The sequence below is a fragment of the Molossus molossus genome, unplaced genomic scaffold, assembly GCF_014108415.1.
Source record: "Molossus molossus isolate mMolMol1 unplaced genomic scaffold, mMolMol1.p scaffold_m16_p_8, whole genome shotgun sequence".
NCBI classification, from domain to species: domain Eukaryota; kingdom Metazoa; phylum Chordata; class Mammalia; order Chiroptera; family Molossidae; genus Molossus; species Molossus molossus.
Genome location: NW_023425402.1, coordinates 9,497,966 through 9,521,862, shown reverse-complemented (window position 1 = coordinate 9,521,862; position 23,897 = coordinate 9,497,966). Strand labels below are relative to the sequence as shown.

General features: G+C 41.0%; 1 protein-coding gene across 3 annotated transcripts in view; it reads right to left on the bottom strand.

Annotated features, from left to right (window-relative positions):
• Positions 1-23,897, bottom strand: part of ZFAND3 (zinc finger AN1-type containing 3) — a 401,645-nt gene that overhangs the window by 34,753 nt on the left and 342,995 nt on the right. The window lies entirely within an intron of this gene.

The following is a 23,897-nucleotide window of genomic DNA, read 5'->3' as shown; positions in this document are numbered from 1 at the left end:
CAGTTTGTCCCTGGCCCCGGTTGGGTTGTGCGGTGGCAGCCACTCGATGTGTCCCTTTCACGATGTTTCTCTCTCTCTCTCCCTCCCTCCCTCCCTCTCTTCCTCTTTCCCCCTCCCACTTATCTGAACAAAAAGTGGAAAAATGTCCTCTGGTAAGAATAAAATTAATTAATTAATTAACTAATTAATTAATATGAAAAAATAAAAATAGCTGCCTCTAGAAGGAAACCATTCAAACTAAAAATGGGATCCCTGTCTCTGAACCCCTTCTTTGGGCCCTGGCTGTTTACTACTTGTATTGGTTATCTACCTTTTCTTGGATATTTGCTTGTCCTCAAGTAGAATGTAATTCTTTAGAGGAGGCACTATGTCTAGTACTTCTTTATATTGCCATGTTTAGCACAATTCCATACATAAAGCCAGTGTCTGATGGGTGATCTATAACCTTTTCTGCCAAAAATATTCATGTTTCTACTCGTAAACAGATAAGAATCTGCTTCTAATACTGAAAATTATTTCCACTGTATTCAGAGTTACGAAGTGTATCCCTGCTTGTTTATCAGTGAGCTGTCCCAGGGCCTCCACTGTGGAGTGGTACAGAGGCAACACTTGGTACAACCCTAGGGACAGTGCCAAAATGGCAGATGAAGGGAGGTGTGATGTGTGACAACATGTTTCCTATAACTTTAAAAAAGAAACTAAAATGCAATCAAGTTCATGTTATAGGCAGGTGGTAAATAACTCTTGCCTTTCAAAATAGGTTGGCGCTTGGGGACTCTGCCCCTGGAACTGCTGCCACTGCATACTGAGGATGCACCTCTTGCCAGGGTTCCAAAATGGTTGGTGCTAGACCACCTCTGGAAGGGAATCTCTTAGATGATCTTCAAAACAGATCCAGATCCTACCACTTCTCACCCCTCCACCACCAACACTGGTCCAAATCATCACCATCTCATCCAGCCTAGTACAACAGCCTCTTAACTGGTCTCCCTGCTCACCTCCTTGCCCCTACAGTTTATTCTCCAAAAAGAGCCAAGTGATCCTGTTAAAAATCAAGTTAGAATTACTTAACTTCCCAGCCTGGAACCCTCTAATAGCTCCCCTTCTCAGAGTAAAAGTTCAGATACTTAATTATGACCATCAAAAGTCCCTGCATGATGTGCCCTCCCTCTCATCTCTCTCACCTCATCTCCTGCTGCTCTCTCCCTTTGCTCCACCCACACTCGCCTCCTCACTGTCTCCTACCTCAGGGCCTTGCACATTCTGTTCCCTTTGTCTGGAACACTCTTCACTCAAATCTATATGGGATCTGACCTTTTTAAGTCACGTTTTCTCTTTTAAATTTACTTTTAAATTATAATTGACATGCAATATTATATTAGTTTCAGGTGTACAACATAGTAATTAGACATTTATATAACTTACAAAGTGATCACCCTTTTTTCAGTGACATCTTCTTCCCTGATCACCTTTATCTAGCCCAATCTTGTCACCCTTCCCTAGCATTTCCCTTCCTTCCTTCCTTCCTTCCTTCCTTTACTTGCCTCTTATTCCTCCATAGCACTTATCTTTTAACATTATCCCCCAGGAGAGTGTAAACTCCTGGAGGGCAGGAAGTTTCACCTGCTTTGTTCACCAATGTGCCCTCCATGACTACAACTCAATACATATTTCTTGAATGACTGAATCTTCTCCTAGGTAGTCATGATTTTCTATTTCAAGTGGCTCTAAGTGAGAGGCAGCAGATGCTTTTCAATGAAGGCTGTCTTATCCCTTTCCCTAGCCTCCCTCTGGGTGAAGATGCTGTACTCCATCAGGCAGCACTCACTGGTCCCGACAGTTATCATGGTGACAGTTTGCTCACAGACCCCCACAGCCCATGACACTGTGCACTGAATTACGAAAGGCGTGCACTATTCTTAGCAATTGTAAACTTCATTTTTCATCTCATTTAGTTCTTCCCATCCTACATGACATTTTCCCCAAATACAAACCCACTAAACGAGGCCTTTGATGAAAAAAATTGAAAGCAAGTTCAGCCTATTTCCCAGCTCTGCTGAGAGAAGCTGTCCAAACCCAGTCGGTGTGATGACTGAGGCAGCTACAGACACACCAGGCCCCCTCCCCTCCCCTACAAGAGCAACAAGCAACAATCTAAATGTAAATCATTACAAAGCAGCCAGCCAAAAGGAATTCACCTTACATGAGCCACACTGCTCTCTGGGAGTCCTTTTTCACAAACCAGCAATGGTACTAAATAACCCTATTTAGACATCTTTTTATTTATTTATTTATTTATTTATTTATTTATTTTTTATTTATGTAACAAGAAGAGAAAATTCTAGAGTAAAAGCCGTAACAACAACAAAAATGGTGTTTATTCTGAGACAAGGTCCTAAATCTGGAGCACCCTTTTAAGAAATTATCCCTCGCCCTGGCCGGTTTGGCTCAGTGGTTAGAGTGTCGGCCTGTAGACCAAAGAGTCGCAGGTTTTGACTTCAGTCAAGGGCAAGTACCTCAGCTGAGATTCAGCCCCTGACCCTGGTAGGGGTCCTATGGGAGGCAACCAATAGATGTGTCTCTCTCACATTGATGGTTCTTTATTTCTCCCCCACCCCCCTCCGAAGATAAATAGATGGCTATCCTCAAATGAGGATTAAAAAAATAATATGAAGAAATTATCCCTCAACCCCGGAGAGCAGGGTAGAAAAGAAAGAGAAGGGTCCACATAAGGAAGGGAAGCAACTGAATCCCTTGCATTTATTAATATTGTTAAAATCTAGAAGGCCTTGACATGATGCCAGCCCACCTCTAATGTAAAAGAGGCACACTCAGACCACAGCCTTTCAGTCACACTGCCATCTGATAAAACTGAGTATACGTCTAGAAATGCAGAGCTCACAAAGCTGGTTTTCAAATGAATCTGTCCCAAACTGTCAAATATGCTGTCTACCTGCACAGCACCATCTCCATTTCTAAAGCAAACCTTTGTTACAAGGAGAAGACAATTTTCTTTCGGTGTGGCAATGCTATCCATAGATAACTATTTTTAAATAAGCCAGGGAGTGATATATAAAAAATATATTTTTAATTTTTTTTATCCTCACCCAAGGACATTTTTACCCATTTTTTGTTCAGATAGAGTGGGAGGGAAAGAGAGGAAGAGAGAGAGAGAGAGAAACATTGACGTGAAAGGGACCAACCAGGGCCGGGGACAAACTACAACCAAGGTACGCACCCTTAGCAGGAACCGAACCCGGGTCTCTCTGGACTGCAGGCCAACATTCTAACCGCTGAGCCAAACCAGCCAGGGCGAAGAAGAATATATTTTTAAATGTATGATTCCTAACCCTGGGAGACAGAATTCATATTTATATGATCATAATCATCATTGGTCATCACCAAACAACCCACTTGATAGGGCCCCCCAAAATTAGGAGGCATGTCCAGGCCTGATCTCTTTTCTTCTAATTCACTACCTTGTCTGACCAATGAACATTCAATAACAAAACTAAGGAACAAGTTTGTTTGGTCTCATGCTGAAATTTTCCTTTATCCACTTGACATTATAAAGACTACTGAGTTATTTGTTCTGGTAAGCAGGAGGCAAGGAGCATTCCTGAAATAATGGGCCCTAAGGGAGGTTTCTGATGCTGCCAACAGCTTCTGGCTACACTGCATTGTCCATTCTAAAAGAACACCACTCAGCCCTAGTGAGCCCCCAACAGTCAATGTCTCAGCATCTGCACAAGTCTAAGACCAAAAACATCAGTGTACAGAAAGTCTGAGCCATGAGAAGCAGTCTTTCAATGATCCTAAACCAAGACACATAAATTGTTTACCAGAATGTGTTATTTTTTTAAAAATATTTTTAATTGATTTTTTTAGAGAGAGGAAGGGAGAGAGAGAGAGAGAAACATCAATGTAAGCTCGGCCGGTGTGGCTCAGTGGTTGAGTGTCGACCCATGCACCAAGAGGTCACTTGTTCGATTCCTGGTCAGGGCACATGCCCAGGTTGTGGGCCAAATCCCCAGTGGGGGGCATGCAGGAGGCGACCAATCGATGTTCTCTCTCTCTCTCTCTCAAATCAATAAAGAGAAAAAAAAAAAAAAAAGCCCTGGCCAGTTTGGCTCAGCAGTTAGAGAGGCAGCCTGCGGTCCAGAGAGACCGGGGTTCGGTTCCCGCTAAGGGCGCGTACCTCGGTTGCAGTTTGTCCCCGGCCCTGGTTGGGTTGTGCAGGTGGCAGCCACTCTGTGTCCCTTTCACATTAATGTTTCTCTCTCTCTCTGCCTCTCTCTCCCTCCCACTCTATCTGAACAAAAATTAGAAAAATGTCCTCAGGTGAGGATAAAAAAATAAATAAAATAAAAAGAAACATCAATGTGAGATATATTGATTAGATGCCTCCTGCATGCCCCCTACTGGGGAATGAGCCTACAACCTGGGTATGTGCCCTGACCAGGAATTGAACCAGGACCTCTCAGTCCATGGGACAATGCTCAATCCACTGGGCCACACTGGCAGGGCTAGACTGTGTTATATTTTAGAATCCAGAAGCTGTCCCTAGACATTAAGAGATCCATAACTTTTATGCTCTCAAATATATCCACTTAACCTTCTTCACTCAGTTCATGGTCTATTAAATGGAAAGAAATCCTGTGCCCTCTAATGCCCCCTACCACAAAGAGGGTGGAGAAATAAGCTCCCTAAACTGTTTACCATCCTCCACACATTGACGTCCAGGGAGGTGACTGTGTTATATATGTCACTTCTTGGTGAAGCAAACCATTCCCTGGCATTTTCTCACAAGTCAACTCACTGTTTTAATTAGAAGCTAATGAAATAAATAGTGGGCTACAGGATCGTCATCATGTCTGCATAAGAAATTTACACCTCTCTGCTAATTATTTAATGAAACTTTGTGCCATGGGGTGAGTTGCCTAAGGAAGAGAAACAGATGTTCAGGGCAGGGATTCTAATTACATAATAATGAACTAAATAATTCAACTATTTAATTATAAATTTTATGTCCATTAAAAAAAGAAGACTACCAGAAAGAAAAGATCCAAACATGGTCAAACTAAAGGAATCCTCATCTATAATCCATATTTGAATAAATTAAACTTTCTTTACTTTTTGCTTGCAAACCTCATTTCTGTCACCCTGCAGCACTTTTAATTTCCTCAATAATGACGGAAAACACCCACATTCTACTCGCATAATCTGAACTTGGGCAGTAAGGGTTAATGGAGAGAAAGGTGAACAGAAATAACTCTTCTGTGCAGCTTTGGCTGTCAGAAGAAACGAGTCCTTGCAAGGAGCATGCTCATTAGCAGCAGGAGGAGCTGTAGTGGCAAGCTAGAAACTGTTCCCACCCCAGGAGTTAAGAGTGATTTCTAATTAAGGTCCTTCATAAACAGCCAACAAAGCACATTTCCCCCAGTATGCTTGTTCTTGAGGACATAATCTAGTCTGCATATACACACACAAGAGCTGCCATATTCCCATGCCAGGTTCAGAGTTCTTGGTTCTCACCAGACCCCTTCTTACTCTGCCTAAATTTAATAGAATGAGAAAAATATAACATCAGGTCCTCTAGTCAAAGAAATGTCTGATCAAGAATTACAATGTAATTAAAGTAGAAAGAAAAATCTTGGAAAAAGTATTTTACCTATCAGCTTCCTAGGTTCGAAGGTAACTTAGTGCTTAATTTGTGACAGAGAAACAAGTACAGTGATTTTATTTAAAACACATAATCTTCTGAAGAGAGAAATTCTTCTAATTGTACTTTTCTGGTGAACCTCAGAAAACAGTGGTAAGACTTTCAATTTAGAAACACAGTTTAACTGGAAAGCTTGACTGGAGACAACAAATAGAGCTACTTCTTTTAAAATTCTGTTTTGTCTCTGACAGAAATTCACATTTGTTCCTTACTGTCACTTTCCTTGTCTTTATTACTCATGTTCTCTCCCAGAAATTTCCAAATAAATTGTGTCAGGCCTGTCAGAGCTGAATCTCCATCTCTCTGAACCTCCCGTCTCCGTGCAGCTGCAGCCCGCGCACACCGGGCTGCCAGCCTGGCTGTGGCCTCCGACACACACCCCAGGCGGCGCTCAGCCCTCCGCACGAGCCAGTCCTCACAATCTAGACTGCGAGAGTGGGAGACGTACAGTGGCAACAAAGAGAAGGAAGCCTTCTTCTATTCACTTCACCCACACTTCTAAGAAAGGAAGATGAATCTGTTTAATCCCAGGCTCAATGACAGCTTTTGAGGTACTCTACTCAATCAGTTTTTTAGAATCTATCATAGTCTCCTGACAGACTGACATTTATGATCCCAACAGCCTGTGCAAACATCAGTAAGAGCAATAATTAACGGACCTGCACACATCACTGCTGTCTGCCTTTGACCATATAAAAGGAGCTTAAGCTGCTAAAATCTTTGTCCACGAGCAGCACCACACTCACTGAAAAAAACTAGACTTTTAACAAATGTTTTACAGGTACTTTTTGTCTGTGTTTCTCCTCATGCTTTGCTTTCAGAGTTTATTCATGAATTACATTAATCTCTCGTGGCATTTTACTGTGTGTCATGAAAGACTTCAGGAGAAAAAAACTCCCTCATTATCCATTAAAAACTTTTTTCCCACTTTATTCAACTGGGATTCCCCTCTCCTTTCTTATCTTTCTAATGGCCTTTAGACTATTTTGGAATAACACACCTGTCAAAAGCTATTACATGGGCAGAGAAAGAAGTTCAAGTTGTTGGAAGAGGCTGATTATTAAAATTTTGTGGAGAATGCCTTCATTTTCACTCGATATATGATATGAATCTAGCTTGAAATACACCTAGGATGCCATGTCTCAGATCAGCGATTTTCAACCTTTTTCATCTCATGGCACACCCAAACTAATTACTACAATTTTGTGGCACACCAAAAAATACAGTTTTTGCCGAGCTGATAAAAAAATTTTGCTATAATTTGATTCATTCCCACTAGATGGCTGTTGTCATATTGGCTCTCGGCATTTTTTTATTTGACAACCTAAGGGAAAAGAGGTCAGTGTCCCTGACTAAATAGTCAGGTATTGCATGTTTTAAAAATTCTTGTGACACCCTGTCTTAGATCGTAAGTATTTCAAAGGTCAGTTGTTCTCAAACTGCCAAGGCAGTACTATCCTTAAGCATTGGTCCGTATCTTCTCCTTCCATCTGTACCCCAAAGTCCCCAGGTTATTTTCTCTGGTTCCCTCCTATGCTAGCAGAGATATGTGAGGGTGGTCTCCTCTATCACAACCTCAGGCAGACCTCTGACTCTTTTTCCCTGCTGGGAACACAAGACTGGGAGACCTGGGGTATATCTCTATCTCTATCTATCTCTGTATCAGTAGACCTGACTATCAGTAGACCTGAACTTTTGACGTTTCGGTCCTCCTCTGTATGCTCAAAAGACATAAGGCATCAGAAACCTTCTTGGGGATAACTGCACCATCTACTCATCTGGTTTTGGTCCTCATGACAGCAATGCAGAAGCTGCTTCTGTGGGGACATTTCTGGTTGGAAGACAGCTTAAAGAACAGAAGAATAGACATAAACCATGACATGTACTTGACCCCAGAAAAAAAAATGATTATGAAGTCATCAAAAGATCAAGTAGGAGAAGCTCATCTGCTGTGGAGAGAACAGCTCTCCATTAAATAAAACAATCTTTAAAACGATGCCACTGTAGTCCAACAGTTCTAAAGGAAGGGTTTTTCCCTCAGCTTTTCTTTCTAATCTGTCTGCCTTTTTTCTTTTTCTTGCCTATTGTACTGGGTTAGCTTTCTAGTATGATGCTAGGAGTGTTGAGAGAGGACATCTTTGTTTTGTTCCCAACCTCAGGAGGACAGTATTCAGCCTTCACCCAACTTCTTATTTTGAAAGATGTCATGCATACAGAAAAGTTCAAAGAGTACACATTCAACAATTTTTAACAATCTGTCACATTACTTTATCTTTCCCCTCCATATTTATACTTCCCCCAAACCACCTGAAAATAAGTTGCAAACATCAAAATACTTCATCCATACACATCTAATAATAAAGGCATTTCTTTACATAATCAAAATATTATTACTATTTTTTAATCCTCAACCGAGGACATTTTTGCATTTATCTTCAGATAGAGCAGGAGGGAGAGAGGGAGGAAGAGAAAGAGAGAAACATCGATGTGAGTGAGACACATCGACTGGTTGCCACCTACACAACCCCAACCGGGGCCGGGGACAAACTGCAACCGAGGCACGCGCCCTTAGTGGGAACTGAACCCGGGCGTCCCCGATCCACGGGCTGATGCTGCAACCACTGAGCCAAACCGGCCAAGGCCATAATCAAAATAGTATACATAATAAAATTAATAATGCTCCAATGTCATTCAGTCCACATCCAAATTATCTCCATTGTTTTCAAAGGCATGTCCTATCAAGTTTCATGTGTTACATACATTTGGACCTTGTATCTAAGTCTCTTTTATTATAGAACAATATATGCTCCTCAAACTGTTCCTTCCTTTTGTCCTTCGTTCATTCAAATGACATGGACTTTCTGAATAGTACTAAATAGTTTTCCTGTGGAATGTACCACATTCTGGATTCTTTCTATCGTATATATTTATTTTAATGGCATCATTTAACTTGTAAGGAAGGAGATTTACAGTTGTACATGTCTACTCCATGTCCAAGACCAGGAATGTAAACTTACAGCAGGCACCTGAGAAATCTACATGCTAGGAGGGCTGGCACAATGAGGGCAAGTGAAGAAGAACAAGCACTGCATAATCAGCCCAGTTCCCATTCACCTTGGCATTGGGGGAAGGGCTGCTCTTTCTCCATCTGCCTCCACCGCACCCAACACATACTGGACATCAGAATACAGTTCATCTGTGCCTTGGCAAGGAGTGGATACTCAGGCAAGCATGAGATGAGCTAGCTACTGGTGTTTTAGTTCGTAATTCCTTATATTCTGATGGCATTCTCTGTGATTGAAGTTGGTCCCAAAAGGCCACAAGTCATTCCTCCAATTATCTCCTTTCCAATAACTTCTTGGCCTTTTTCTGATTGCCCTTCCCCTCCCGACTGACTCTACAGTGTTGGAAAGTGTTGCTATAAGATATCTCTTCATTGCTGAATCATTCAACTCTCCAAAATTCTTCCTTATTTTAAACCTAAGGAAAAATTTCACCAGAATAACATAAAGCAAACATCCAGGAAGGTTCATTTGCAAAAATTAATCACCATCTTATTAAGTACAATAAGTCTCAGTTTATATGATCTAATTTATTTAGGCCTCTAGATTAATGGCCACTCTATTCAGGGTCATGACAATAGTCAATATTTAATTAATTATTTCTTAAGTGCTCATTGTGTGCCAGACACTGGGTTTTGAAATGGCAAATCAGAACTGTGTATGGCAGTGATCTCTCCCCTCAAGGAGGCCACAATCCAAAGGGACAGACAATATATACAAATAAACCTACAGCTAATAAGTGGTATACTAATATATGAATAGACTGCTATGAACGCAATATAAGGAAGTGATAGATTCTGTTGGGGGTGGATGGTGATTAGGAAGCAGAAGAGGGAAAGATCAGAGAAGGGTCCCTCTTGAACTTAAGAACTGTACTGTACATACTCAAATGATTTTTATCTCATTTTGTCATCCTTTTCGGTGAGACCTGCTTTTCGGAATACCATTTGCATATAAGCTATTGCCCATCTACCTTCTAACTTCTCTTTACCAAAAATCATTTCAGTCTGGGAAGCAAAGGCATTTGGAAAACACTAGTTTGAAACGTTTTTAGGGAAATAAGCTGCTGTTTGTCTTTCCTTGTTTCTCCTTATTTGACCCCAACTGGTTCAATATTTTCTGGGGGTTCACAAACATCTCACTAAAATGTCAATGGCTAGCTCACAGTTTTCCTTTCATCATGTTTATTAACCTTAATAATGGTCTGTCTGCCCAGACATGTACATGGTTTTAACTATCAGGAATTTGCCAAGCCCAATTTCTTTTTATATTAAACAATTTATTTTGAGATCATTGCAAGTTTACGTGTAGCTATAAGAACCGATACAGAGAAATCCTATGTACCCTTCACTCAGTTTTCCCAATGGTTACATCTTGTAAAACTCTAGTACAACATCACAACCAGGATATTGGTATTAATATAGTCAAGCTATAGAACATTTCCATCACCACAAGGATTCCTCATGTTGCCCTTTTATAACCATACCTACTTCCCTCTCTCCCTCCTTGCTCCCTGGCGACCCCTGGCAAACACTAATGTATCCTCCACTTCTTTAATTGTCATCTTAAGAATGTCACTTATATGTACATACACATGGACATATAATTGTAATCATACTATGTCACCTTTTGTCCAAACTTATTTTTAGGGCCTTTTATCACAGTAGGTAGATATGACAAAAGAGATTCCTAAGTTAAGATTCCGTAATAATAAGCATTAATGCAAAGCACTTTCTGTACTAGCTCTTTTTTTTCCTTTATTGATTTCTAGAGAGAAGGGAGAGAGAGAGAAAAATCGATGAGCGAGAACATCAACTGGCCGCCTCCTGCATGCCCCCCACCAGGGATTGGGCCCACAACCTGGGCATGTGCCCTGACTGGGAATTGAACTGGCGACCTCTTGGTGCATGGATTGACACTCAACCACTGAGCCATACCAGCTGGGCTGTACTAGCATTTTCTAAATGCTTTTACATATATTAACTCATTTAGCTTTTATAACAAGGTTATGAGGTAGGTACTACTATTACCTGCATTTAAAGATGAGGAAACTGAGACACAAGTTAAGTGAATTGCTAAAGATCACACAGCTAGTAAATAGAATTGGGATTTGAACCCAGGCAGCTTTGCCTAGAGTTCTTGCTCCTAACCACTATACTATTCTGTCTCCAACTATCATTACACTTTAAGATTCTAATTCTGCTTTTCCATGAGCATACCTTACCATGAAAATGAGCTTCTTCTACTTCTTATGTACAAAGATGCTGTCTCTGGGATGAGGGTGGTAGGGTAGATCCTGGGCCAAGAAAACAAAAACAGGCACCTCTCTCTGTTCCACTTGGAATCTTCTTATCTCAATATTTTGGTTCAACTTCTCTAAGATACATCTCTGTTGAATAACCCTACTTGTCCTCTGCTCTTAGAATATGATTTATAAGACTTATTCCTTATACTATTTCTTTCCCATTCCTGCTAACTCTCTGGATTTCTGTGGACTGTAGTCACAGTATTTAATTTACATAAAACCAGCTTCCCTCTGGCACACACACACACACACACATATATATATATACATACATACACACACACACACACACACACACAATTTTTTATCTGTCCACAGAAGTTTCTTTAATGATCATTCGTAGGATACAATTTATTTTTCTCCCAAGAGCAAAAGGAAAGCTAGGTACTTTTATCTGATATTTTATTTCTTTTAATGGTCAGAAAAGGTAAACCACACCTTCTCACCATTACATGGGCCCCACAGGCAGAAATAAAAACTTTCTCTTCTCAACCACCCTGATAGCTTCCTACAACTCACATATCAGATCTCTTCAAAAAGGCACAGATGAGGGTGGGTAGCCCATAAACCACTCCTGGGTTCATCTGAAAAAATGCAGCTACCATCTCTGTTAAGTGTCATTTCTGCTGCATTATTTACTTAAAGGGTATCACGAGGAGCTAAATTCTACAAAAGGGTGCAGGTCAGCAGACCTGTCAGACTAGCAGTCAATAGTCATCCTTTGTAGCTGGTACTGGCCTGGCACCACTTCCTTGTTTTAGCTTCCACATTAGAAAGACCTGTCCTCCCTGCCCAACTAAAACACATTACTTTTCCTAATAGATTTTTCAGTTACACATTGTAACTGACAAATTATCCTCAATAGATAATCTTTCCTTTTCATAACCTGTTTGGGTATTTTAGAGTTCAACAACATTATAATGCATTGATTTAAAAAAAAAAATTACATTTATAGCATCAGTAGAGTACAAAATAAGGTAACAGGGTGAGACAGAGAGAGAAGCAAGATTAAGAAACCTAAGAGAAAGATATACTTCTCAAAGGCCACATGCCCAAGTTCCCTAATTTCTGTTCCCTGACCACAAATCACGACCTAGGATCAGGGTTCTAATACCCTTGCAGTGATAAGACTGGTCTTGGACTTCTGTTCTATTATCTTTCCCAGTATTTCTAGAAAACTAAGATTAGCCATGATTTATTTTCATTTATCCAGAGAAAGGGAAATTTGATAGAATCTATGAAGTATCTATATACTCAGATTTATTTTCATATAACTATGTATAAGACAGGCAATACCGTTTTCATTTAGTTTCTGAGAACCACTCATTTAAAAGTTAAGTTGACTAAAAATATGGAGTAAAACTTCCACTTACTCTATATAGTTACATGAAGCCTAGAGATTTTCAAAGTATGCCTTATAAAGTGACGCAGCTGCCCTGGCCGGTTTGGCTCAGCGGTTAGAGCGTCGGCCCACAGACCAGAGAATCCCGGGTTTGGTTCCCACTAAGGGCAGGTACCTCAGTTGTAGTTTGTCCCTGACCCCAGTTGGGGTCATGTAGGTGGCAACCACTCGATGTGTCTCTCTTGCACTGATGTTTCTCTCTCTTTTCCTCACCCTTCTCCCTCCCGCTCTATCTGAAGATGAATGCAAAAATGTCCTTGGGTGAGGATAAAAATAAATAAATAAATAAACTTATAAAGTGACACAGCTGTCTTAAAGCTGCTGGACAGTAATGTGGCCATAGAGCCACTTCTTCCTACTGTTGACTTACATTTGAAGAAGCCTTGGAGGGAAGGGATAGGCCAGAAGTCTACAAATAATGTTGTAATCCCCCATCCAAAGCATGAATGACTTGCCCAGGGGTTAACCTGATATATAGCCTTTGGTTTTTGACCAGGAAGACTGAAAACAGGTGTCCTTTATGAAAAAACACTAAGTATGGGGGTAGGGTAAGGGAAATGGGTAAAGAAGATGAGACACTAATTCAATATTTTTTACTTTTTGTTAAAAACATACATATAGCCCTGGCCAGGTGGCTCAGTTGGTTGAAGTATTATCCTGTGTACACACACACACACACACACACACACACACACATACAAGTTGGGGATCCAATCCCCAGTCGGGGGACATGCAGCAGGCAACCAATTGATGTTTCTCTCTCACATCAGGGGCAGGGCTTCTAATTACATAATAATAAACTAAATATATGTTTCTCTCTCTCTCTCTCTCTCTCTCTCTCTCTCTCTCAAATCAATAAACAACAACAACAACAAAAAACATATCCTTGGGTGAAGATCAAAAAAACCCCAGAAACATACAGACAAAAACACAAATATTTGAATACAAATCATCTCACCCCTATGAAGTTTAACTACCTTCCTTGTGAGGGTTTTTAATTTTCTAGTTGTTTTGCCTGTCTGACTTATAATGCAAGCCTTTAGGGGCAGGAATAGAACTGGCTATATTTAGTACTCCACTGGTACACAACAATAATATAACAACAACAATGCTAATACAATAATAAAAAATATCTCTACAACAGGAAAGAAATTTCTAATGACGGTAATCTCTCAATGAAAGATTGTCATCCTGTAGGCTGTAGTCCAAGTGTTTTTTTTGCTTTTTTTTTTTGGTACGTGACCCTAGCGGGAACTGAACCCGGGACTCTCTGGTCCGCAGGCCAATGCTCCAACCGCTGAGCCAAACCGGCCAGGGCTGTAGTCCAGGTTTAATGTAAGAGAAAAAAGTGCTTGAATGTTTTTATTTTACTATTAAAAAAAAAATCACCTTGAATGCATAAGTAAGTACTGTAGATGCTAAAATTAAGTAGCTGATTTGTTTTTAAACTATTTTGGTTTCTGATTTAGCATTAGCTTAATTCAGTTTTCTCTACTTATCGCTCAATTTTTTTGCCACCCAAGGTCTAGTCTTTTAGCTCATTACTCCCAGGGTAAATTCTTAACCTATAAATACTTCTGCATTTCATTTAAACTCTTTCTTATGTGAGGGTAAATGAATCCAAAGTTAGAACTTAACATATGATGACAAAGAGTGTCCAAAGAAAGCCTTGTCCTCCTGGTCCCCCATGAGTATATTAGGTGTTCACTACTCAGGGCTGTATCAGCGTTGATGTAGGTACTACCACGTGTATAGTGGGTTGAAGAAAGCTGCCTTAAGAAAATGGCTTATGAAGTAAAAGAGAAATAACCCCATCTGTAAAACAAGCTGCTGGAAAATCAGAAGCAAGGAATTCTGCGTAAAATTATGATGAAAATTTAGTCCATATTTGAAACACACAAGGGGCGCGTACCTAACATTTTAACCTCAAGTCAACTTACTTTGCTCAACACTTTTCACTGAATTTTTTTTTTAACCCTCACCCGAGGTCATTTTTCCATTTTTTTGTTCAGATAGAGTAGGAGGAAGAGAGAGAGAAACATCGACGTGAGAGGGACACATCGATTGGTTGCCTCCAGCATGACTCCAACCAGGGACAGGATGAATCTCTCAACCAAGGTACATGCCCTCTTGGCCAAAATCAAACCCAGGACTCACTGGTCCGTGGGTCAATGTTCAGAACTTCCGGTCAAGAAGGTGGTATACCGCCCTGGCTGGTTTGGCTCAGCGGTTAGAGCATTATTAGCCTGCGGTCCAGAGAGACCTGGGTTCGGTTCCCACTAAGGGCATGTACCTTGGTTGCAGTTTGTCCCCAGCCCTGGTTGGGTTGTGCGGGTGGCAGTCACTCGATGTGTCCCTTTCAAGTCGATGTTTCTCTCTCTCTGTCCCTCCCAACTCTATCTGAACAAAAAATGGAAAAATGTCCTCAGGTAAGAATTAAAAAAAAAAAAAGGCGGTGTATGTAACCGTGGTACTCGCCTCCTCCCACAACCACATCAAAATCATAACTAAACTACAGAATAACCATCATTCAGAACCGCCTGAGATCGAGCTGAATGGAAGTCCTACAACTATGAAATTAAAGAAGCCACATGAAGACTGGTAGGAGGGGCAGACAGAGACATGGACAGGCTGGTCCCACACCCACGTGTGGCAGATAAAAATCAGGAGGCACACGTCGGTTGTGAAGGTCCTCCCTGAGGAGTGAGGGGTCCCTGTCCCACACCAGGCTCCCAGCTCAGGGTTCCAGTGCCAGGAAGAGAAGTCCCCATACCTTTTGGATGTAAAAACCAGCGGGAATTGAAGGTGAGGGAGGCTTCGGCTTCTGGAGTTCCAGGCAATTCCTCTTAAAGGATCTGCACATGGACTTACTCAGACTACCTCCATTCAGGCTCCAATGTGGGGGAGGTAGCTTGAAAGGCACCAGAGACATATGGGGAAGAGCTGAGTTGTTTGGCATCGGGGTAAGAGCTGGAGAAGCAGCTTTCTCCCAGACAGAATTGCTAGAGGAGGCCATTGTTCCTTTGGTGAGCCCTTCCCACATGGAGCCACCAGATGGCCACCACATCTGAAACTCTAGCAACCTGGCTCTCATTGTTTGCCCCAACCTGATGATACCCTGAGGTCCTGCCCCACCCAACCCAACTTTCAGCCCACCCAAGCTATTTCCAGTGGCTTTACCATAGGATTGGCCTGTCTTGGCTCCTGCTTCAGATTTTCCTAAATTCTCTCAAAGCAGCAGCAGCTGGCCTCAGCAAGCCCCATGCCTCTCACTAAGTGGCCCCAGGCCTGGCACTAGGAGCAGCCAGTCTTGGTTCACAACTTAGCTTTGCCTGGGCACCTCCAAGACCAGCACAAGAAGCAGCCATCTGTAGATTGCTTTGTAGCTTATGCCTGGTGGCCCTGGGTAGAACACAGGCAGTGGCTGACCTTGCCCCAGAGCCAGCACACCCAGTGGACAGCTTCAGACCACAGCAAAGCACCACCACCCAAACACCTCTATAAGCAACACACTCAAGGGGTGGACTTAGTGGGTACCCAAGCCCTATTTAAGTAAGTGTTGCTCTGTGTGGTGGTCCCCTGCACAGCTGATCCTCCAAGGTAATTAGAGGTCAGTGGTCAGTGGGTACAGCCAGTCTTTACAGCTGATTAGCCTGAGTAAATCCCTGCCACTGATGTGCCAAAAGCAACCAAGACTCAATTACAACTGAAGAGTGGAGCGTCCACACGAGGGGTGCACCTTGAGGGCCCAGCTGTGGTGATCAGGGAGGCTGTGCCACTGGACCCTACAAGACATATACTGCAATAGGCCACCTTACAAAGCCTAGGAGACACAGCAACTCTACCTAATACATAAAAACAAACACAAGGAGGAGCCAAAATGAGAAGACAAAGAAACATATCCCAAATGAAAGAACAGAACAAAACTCCAGGAAAAGAACCAAACTAAATGGAGATAAGCAATCTATTAGACACAGAGTTCAAAACACTGGTTATAAGGATGCTCACTAAACTCAGTGAGAACTTCAAGGAACTCAATGAGAACTCTAAGGAACTTAGCAAGAATATCAACAACATAAAAAAGGACAAGTCAGAAATGAAGGATGCACTAACTGAAATAGAGAATAATTTAGAGCCCTGGCCAGTTTTGCTTAGTGTTTAGAGCGTTGGCCTGCAGACCAAAGAGTTGCGGGTTTGATTCCAGTCAAGGGCACATACCTCAGTTGCAGTTCATCCCCAGCTCTGGTTGGGGCCGTGCAGGAGGCAACTAGTCCATGTGTCACTTTCACATCGATGTTTCTCTCTCTCTTCCTCCCATCCACTCTGTCTGAGAATAAATAAAAAAATATCCTCGGATGAGGATTAAAAAAAAAAAGAAGAATTTACAAGGAAACAATAGTAGAGTAGGTAAAAACCAGGAAGCAAACTATCAATTTGGAACATAAAGAAGAAAAAATACCCAGTTAGAACAGTAAAAAAAAAAAAATCCAAAAAAATGAGGATACTATAAGGAGCCTGTGGGACAACTTCAAGTGCACCAACATTCGCATCATAGGGGTGCTGGAAGGAGAAGAGAAAGAGCAAGAAATTGAAAACCTATTTGAAAAAATAATGACAGAAAACTTCCCTAACTTGGTGAAGGAAACAGACATACAAGTCCAGGAAGCACAGAGAGTCCCAAACAAGATGAACCCCAAGAGGTTCACACCAAGACACATCATCGTCAAAATGCCAAAGGTTAAAGACAAAGAGACAATCTTAAAAGCAGCAAGAGAAAAGCAGTTAGTTACCTACAAGAGAGCTCCCATAAGATTACCAACTGATTTCTCAAAAGAAACTTTGCAGGCCAGAAGGGAGTGGCAAGAAATATTCAAAGTCATAAAAAGAAAGGACCTACAACCAACCAAGATTATTCTATCCTGCAAAGCTATCATTTAGAATCAATGGACATATAAAGAGTTTCCCAGATAAGAAAAAGCTAAAGGAGTTAATCACCCCCAAACCAGTATCATATGAAATGTTGAAGGGTCTTCTTGAAGAAGAACAAAAATGGCAATAAATACATATCTATCAACAAGTAAATCGACAAACAAAATGTACAAGCAGAACAGAAACAGACTCACAGATACAGAAAACTTTCTGCTGGTTGCCAGATGGAAGGGCAATTGGGGGAATAGGGCAAAAAGGTGAGGGATTAAGAGGTACAAAAATTGGGTCCTGGCCAGTTTGGCTCAGCTGTTAGAGCGTCGGCCTGCCGTCCACAGAGACCTGGGTTCGGTTCCCGCTAAGGGCACGTACCTCAGTTGCAGTTTGTCCCCGGACCTGGTTGGGTCATGTGGGTGGCAACCACTCAATGTGTCCCTTTCACATCAATGTTTCTCTCTCTCTCTCTCCCTCCCACTCTATCTGAACAAAAAATGAAAAAATGTCCTCGGGTGAGGATAGAAAAATAAATAAATAAATAAATAAATAAATAAATAAATAAATAAATAAAGTACAAATTGGCTCTGGTCGGTTGGCTCAGCAGTTAGAGCGTCAGCCCACGGTCCAGAGAGACTCGGGTTTGGTTCAGCTAAAAGCATGCACCTTGGTTGCAGTTTGTCCCTGCCCCGGTTGGAGTCGTGTGGGTGGTAACCAGTCGATGTGTCTCTCTCACGTCAATGTTTTCTCTCTCTCTCTCTCTCTCCCCCTCCCTCCCTCCCTCCCTCTCTATGCAAAGATGTCCTCGAGTGAGGGCAAAAAAAAAAAAAAGTACAAATTGGTTATACTGACAAAGCTCAGAGGGAAGGGTTGAGAAGAGATAAATCAAAGAACTTATATGCACATATGCATAACCAATGGACACAGATAACAGTGTGGGGAAAGCAGGAGGGGGGTGGGAGTGGGGAGGAAGGGGTCAATAGGGGAGAAAGGGGGGGGTATCTGTAATACTTTCAACAATAAGGTTAAAAAAACAAACAAACAAACAAGAAAAAGCCAATGTTCCAATGGTAAAATATTAACATTTGGGGGCTCTGGTGTGTGCCTGAGAATTCTATGTAATCTTCTTGTAACTTTTCTGTAAGTCTGAAATTATGTTTTTATAAAACCCAACAACTATATTCCAGAGTAGCCATACTGGAGATGACTGATTAGAGTGCCTGCTGCATTCTCACCCAGAAATGTTGGCACTGCTTAGATCTGATGGAAAAGTGCATGACAAAATGGTTCAAGCAGGTAATCAACTGTAAGGCCAAAGCTCACACTTTTCCAGGTTTATAATGAAGTCAACACTTATCTGTAAGTACACTTTAATGACTAATCAGACTTTTACATGTCACTCTCTTAGTCTATAATTCCTCCAACCCCAATAAAGACCCATTTCAATTGCATCAATTACTACAACTGCTGTTCCAGGAAGGATGATGATCAAGACCTTAAGATGTGATTTTAATCTCCTAGAAAAAGATTTATCAACAGGATGCCACAGAAAAAGTGTATATGAATCCTTGTCAATTACAGGGACTATCAGTTAATGCCAAAGCAGGAAAACATACTCTGTAGCAGCTAACACCTCCCACTGAAATCAGTGCTACATAATTTCTCTTCCCAAACCCAATTTTCTTTTAAAAGCCATCTTGCACATTTGGACATATATTTCAAACTGTAATGTAACAACAACTCTGGAGAAGAGTTGTCAACTTTTTCTAGGAAAAAAGAAGCATCATCCACTTTATTTTTTCAGGTATGTATTGGTTCACATTCAAGGTAAAAATCTTAAAGATTGTCTACTGTATTCTCTTTATCCCTTACTAAAGTAACAGAAAAATCAACACAATCTGAGTTAAATGTCCCATTTTCTTGCTTATATATGTATACATTTTTAATAAGTTTTGAAAGGGTGGATTGATGTGAAAAATGCATAGCATGTAACTAATTCCCCGTCCACTGAGCTAATATTTATTCTTAGTTGTGGTTCTGCTATTTGAGAATGGCTTTCTGAAACTCTGTGGGTGGATACTAGTAATGAAACAGAGAATTCAGAACGGCAGGAAGCATAAGGCCAAATAAGCTTTTATAGCAGTGTGTGTGTATGCACCAAAAATAATTATACATGTGTAGTGGGAGGCTGGTTAACTGAGCCCACAGAGGCACTTGGCTGTTAAGATAACTAATCACAGTATGAAGTCCTCCACGACAAAAATACTTCCAAGGTTAAATTGTCTGATTTTTAATCATAAGAAGTAAATTTATTGGCTAAAGTTCTATCATGTTGTTGGTCTGGACTCAACAGCCAGTCTTTTTATCAGGATTTTATCCACAAGAAAACTATCAACCCTCTGTGGCTCCTAAACTTTGATTCGCCCCAGAAAGAAGAGGAGTTCTAAATTATAAGAATAAAAGTGTAGAGATGAGTTCAGGAAATAAGAATATTTATTTTTTTCAGAAGGCAGGCTTGTGAAATCTCTGTAAGAATTACTTTCCACCAATACATAACAGTAAAATTTTACTTTTAAAACAAGGCCTAGAAACAAAACAAACAGAGTAAAAAAGAAGTTTGATCTTTTGCTGTTCTGATGCCCAGTTTTCTTAAAGGTTTTCTGGGCTCCTGTCATTCACAGTCCTCACCTGTTTAAACAAGGGCTGCTGACTACTCGACTACTCTCCCCTCCTCCCTTGACTTCTCTAACGTCCAATCCACTTCCTTTCCATGTCTGCACTCTCCAATCTGCTTGGCTCCCAGTCCTCATTACCAGTTTCTTATTCCATTTATTTTTCCAACCAGACTATCTGAATTTTATGAGTTCTTTCTCACTTTCCTCTACATTCCCTCAAGTTTCTCTTCACTCTCTTCATTCAGATTATCTGGTACCACTATTACCTTTTGAAGATTTATCAGGCATCATGCTAGGTGCTTTAAACGCATTGTCTCATTTCCCTCTATGATGGCGTCTATTATTTTGCAAAAGAGAAATATGAAGGCTCATAGAGAGATTCAACAATTCCTCTACTTGTGTGGTTGGTAAAAGGGAGCACTGGAATGCGAACCCACATAAACTGCCTCTAGAGCCCACATTCTCAACCACCAACTTTATACTTCCTTCCCTTCAAGATTAGGAACTTTGAATTGGATACATTCTCATCTTCTTGATTCCCTAAGAACCACAACCTTCTACTGAGCCTACCCTACCCTTTTATCTCCCACCAATGAATAAATCTGAAAGCACAGTCTTGACTTTGTCTCAGGTAACTTTTAGATGAAGAGGGCTAAACATATTTTCCTCTGACCCCAATGACCCAAATGAAATAAAATTACAAAAATAACATGAAGAATGAACCCACTGTAATAAATTGTGAGTTCAAAATAATAAAAAACAGATTTTAAATAAATTTCTAGATGTTAATAGTGATGGGAACAGGCTGAGGTTGAAACAATGACTGCAGAGGTGGCAGGAACTATGTACAATGAAAGTCTTAAGAGAAACAGAATGAGAAGCAGGGCAGAAAGCAGGAGGATCCACTGAAAGTATATCTGCAGAACAACTGTACTAACCTACACCTCCCATCCTTGGTAGCAGCCCACATTTACTTGGCAAAAATCTGGATAGCTCTTCTCTAAAGACAGCTGTCTAGGCAAAGCTGTTTCTATGGTTGTTCACAGTCAAGTCCTCCTTCTCCATTTGAGAGCCTTGACAACAGGCTCTCAACTTCCTTATAATAAATTCTGCCAGTTTACCCTGCTACACATACTCTATCACACACAGAGCCCCCAGTAAAAATTCCCATGACAGAATGGGATATGGTAGAAAGTACAATGCCCCTGCCCCCTGCATCCATTTAGCCTTCTTTTTAGATATCAATAGAAAACCAACCTTCACCAGGCAGATGAGAACAGAAGCATGAAGGATAAGACTAAAACAAATACAAAAACTGGCCTCTAGGCAATAGCAGATAACTCAGCAAACAGAAGAGCACAAGTCTAATCACTAATATACTCAGAGTATTATAATAATAATAATTATGTATTATTATATTTATAAACAACAGGACACTATAAAAAAGAAACCGCCAGGGACAGGAATTCCAAAATGGAGGCAGAGTGAATGGAAGCTACACAGACCGTCTACCAGGACCAAACTGGAATTACAACTAAAATAAAGATAAATTGCCAGGAAAAAGCAACAGAAAAGCAGCTTGCAAGGATCATATAACCAGGGACACTGACTCGATCCTGGTAGGATTTCGGAGGTCTGAGACGGGGGCTGGGAGCCCACAGACAGCAGCGGCCTTAGCTTTGAGCAGTGCCCTCAGGTTAAACTCCCACGCGGCTCCACAGCCCAGAGCAGGATAGACACTAAAATAGCCGCAGCCAATCACTTTGGGCTCCGGTAAAGGAAGGGCAGACTGGACTGGAACTGTGTGGGGACACTTGGGACTTGGAGGGTGCTCAGAGCTTTTGCTGACTTGCAGCCACACAGGACGGTGGCCATCTTGCTCCTTCCCAGGGCTCTGGGAAGAGGTGGTGGCCCTGCCCTAGAAGATTCAACCCCACCCACGTGAGCTGTACAAATGCAAATTGAGGCTCATTAACAACCAGCATCTGACCCACCCTCTGGAAATCCTTTTTCACTGAGCAACTTAGAGAGTTTTTCATTCAACTGAGAACCCAAGGCTCTTCAAGTAACCCCTACTAGAGGATAACTGAACCATTCCTGGGCTAGCAACTCTAACCAGGAAAATAAGACAGACATGACAATAGTTGTTTAACAAAGGTCCTCCCTCACTCATCCAAACCCAGGAGAGGGAGCCACAAAAAGAACACCAACAGAAAAAATTTGGCAAGCTCCAAAGCCCACTGTGATAGCAAAAATGGTGAAACAAAAAAACAAATGCCAAATGAAAGAACAAGAGACCTCTACCGAAGATGAGATAAATGAGGAGCAGTTAAGCAAGTTAACAGAACTAGAATTCAGAGCCATGATCTTGAGGAAGCTCAACAGCATGAGTAAGGACATCAACATCATGAGTAAAGACATAGAAATGTTGAAAACCAACCAACTGGAAATTTAAAACCACCAAGAAGAAATGAAGAATGACATATCAGAAATAAAGAACACATTGGAAGGTCTAAACATTAGAGTAGAGGAAGATGAGGACTGGATCAGTGCATTAAAAGACAGGGTAGAAAAAAATCAACCAATCAGAAAACCCAAAGAAAAAAACAATGAAAAAACCGAAAGACAGCTTACGATGACCGTGGGACAACTGGAAACGTAATAATATTCGCATCATAGGAGTCCCCGAAGAAGAAGAAAATGAGCAAGGGTAAGAGAATATATTAGAAGAAATAGTGACAGAAAACTTCCATAATTTGGTGAAAGAAGAAGGCATTCAAGTTCAAGAAGAATAGAGAGCCCCAAGTAAGAAGAACCCAAACAGGCCCACACCAAGACACACAGAAATCAAAATGCCAAAAATTAAAGACAAAGAGAGAATCCTAAAAGCAGCAAGAGATAAGCAACAGGTTACCTACAAAGGGAACCCCATAAGGCTCTCAGCTGACTTCTCACAAGAAACACTACAGGCCAGAAGAGAATGGCATGAAGTAATCAAGGTCATGAAAAACAAGAATCTGAATCCAAGACTACTCTACCCAGCAAGGCTATCATTCAAAATAGAAGGTCAAATAAAGAGCTTCCCAGACAAAAAAAAAAAAAAAAAGGCTAAGGGAATACATTAGCACCAAACCAGCACTGCAAGAAATGTTACAAGGACTACTGTAATTGCCAGGAGAAATAGGAAGAAAAATATAACCACATTAAACAAAAATGGCAATAAATAAGTCCATATCAATAATCACCTTAAATGTAAATGGATTGAATGCTCACATAAAAAGACACAGAGTAGCTTACTGGATAAGAAAGCATCTATATGTAGCTTACAAGAGACCCACCTCACAACGAAAGACTCACATAGGTTGAAAGTGAAGGAATCAAAAAAAGTCTTCCAAGTAAACAGAAAGAAAAAAAAAGCTGGGGTAGCAATAATCATATCTGATAAAATAGATTTCAAAATGAAGACCGTAACTAGAGACAAAGAAGGCCATTACATAATATTGAAAGGATCTATCCAACAGGAAGATATAACCTTGATAAACATACATGCACCCAATATAGGAACACCAATATATATTAAAAATCTTCTAGAGGACTTCAAAGGAGAAATCGACAGCAATACAATCATAGCAGGGGACTTCAACACCCCACTGACATCACTGGATAGATCCTCTAGACAAAAAATTAGCAAGGACACAGAGACTCTAAATGAAGCACTAGACCAAATGGATTTAATAGATGTCTACAGAGAATTACACCCTAAAACTGCAGAATTCACATTCTTCTCAAGTGCATATGGGACATTCTCAAA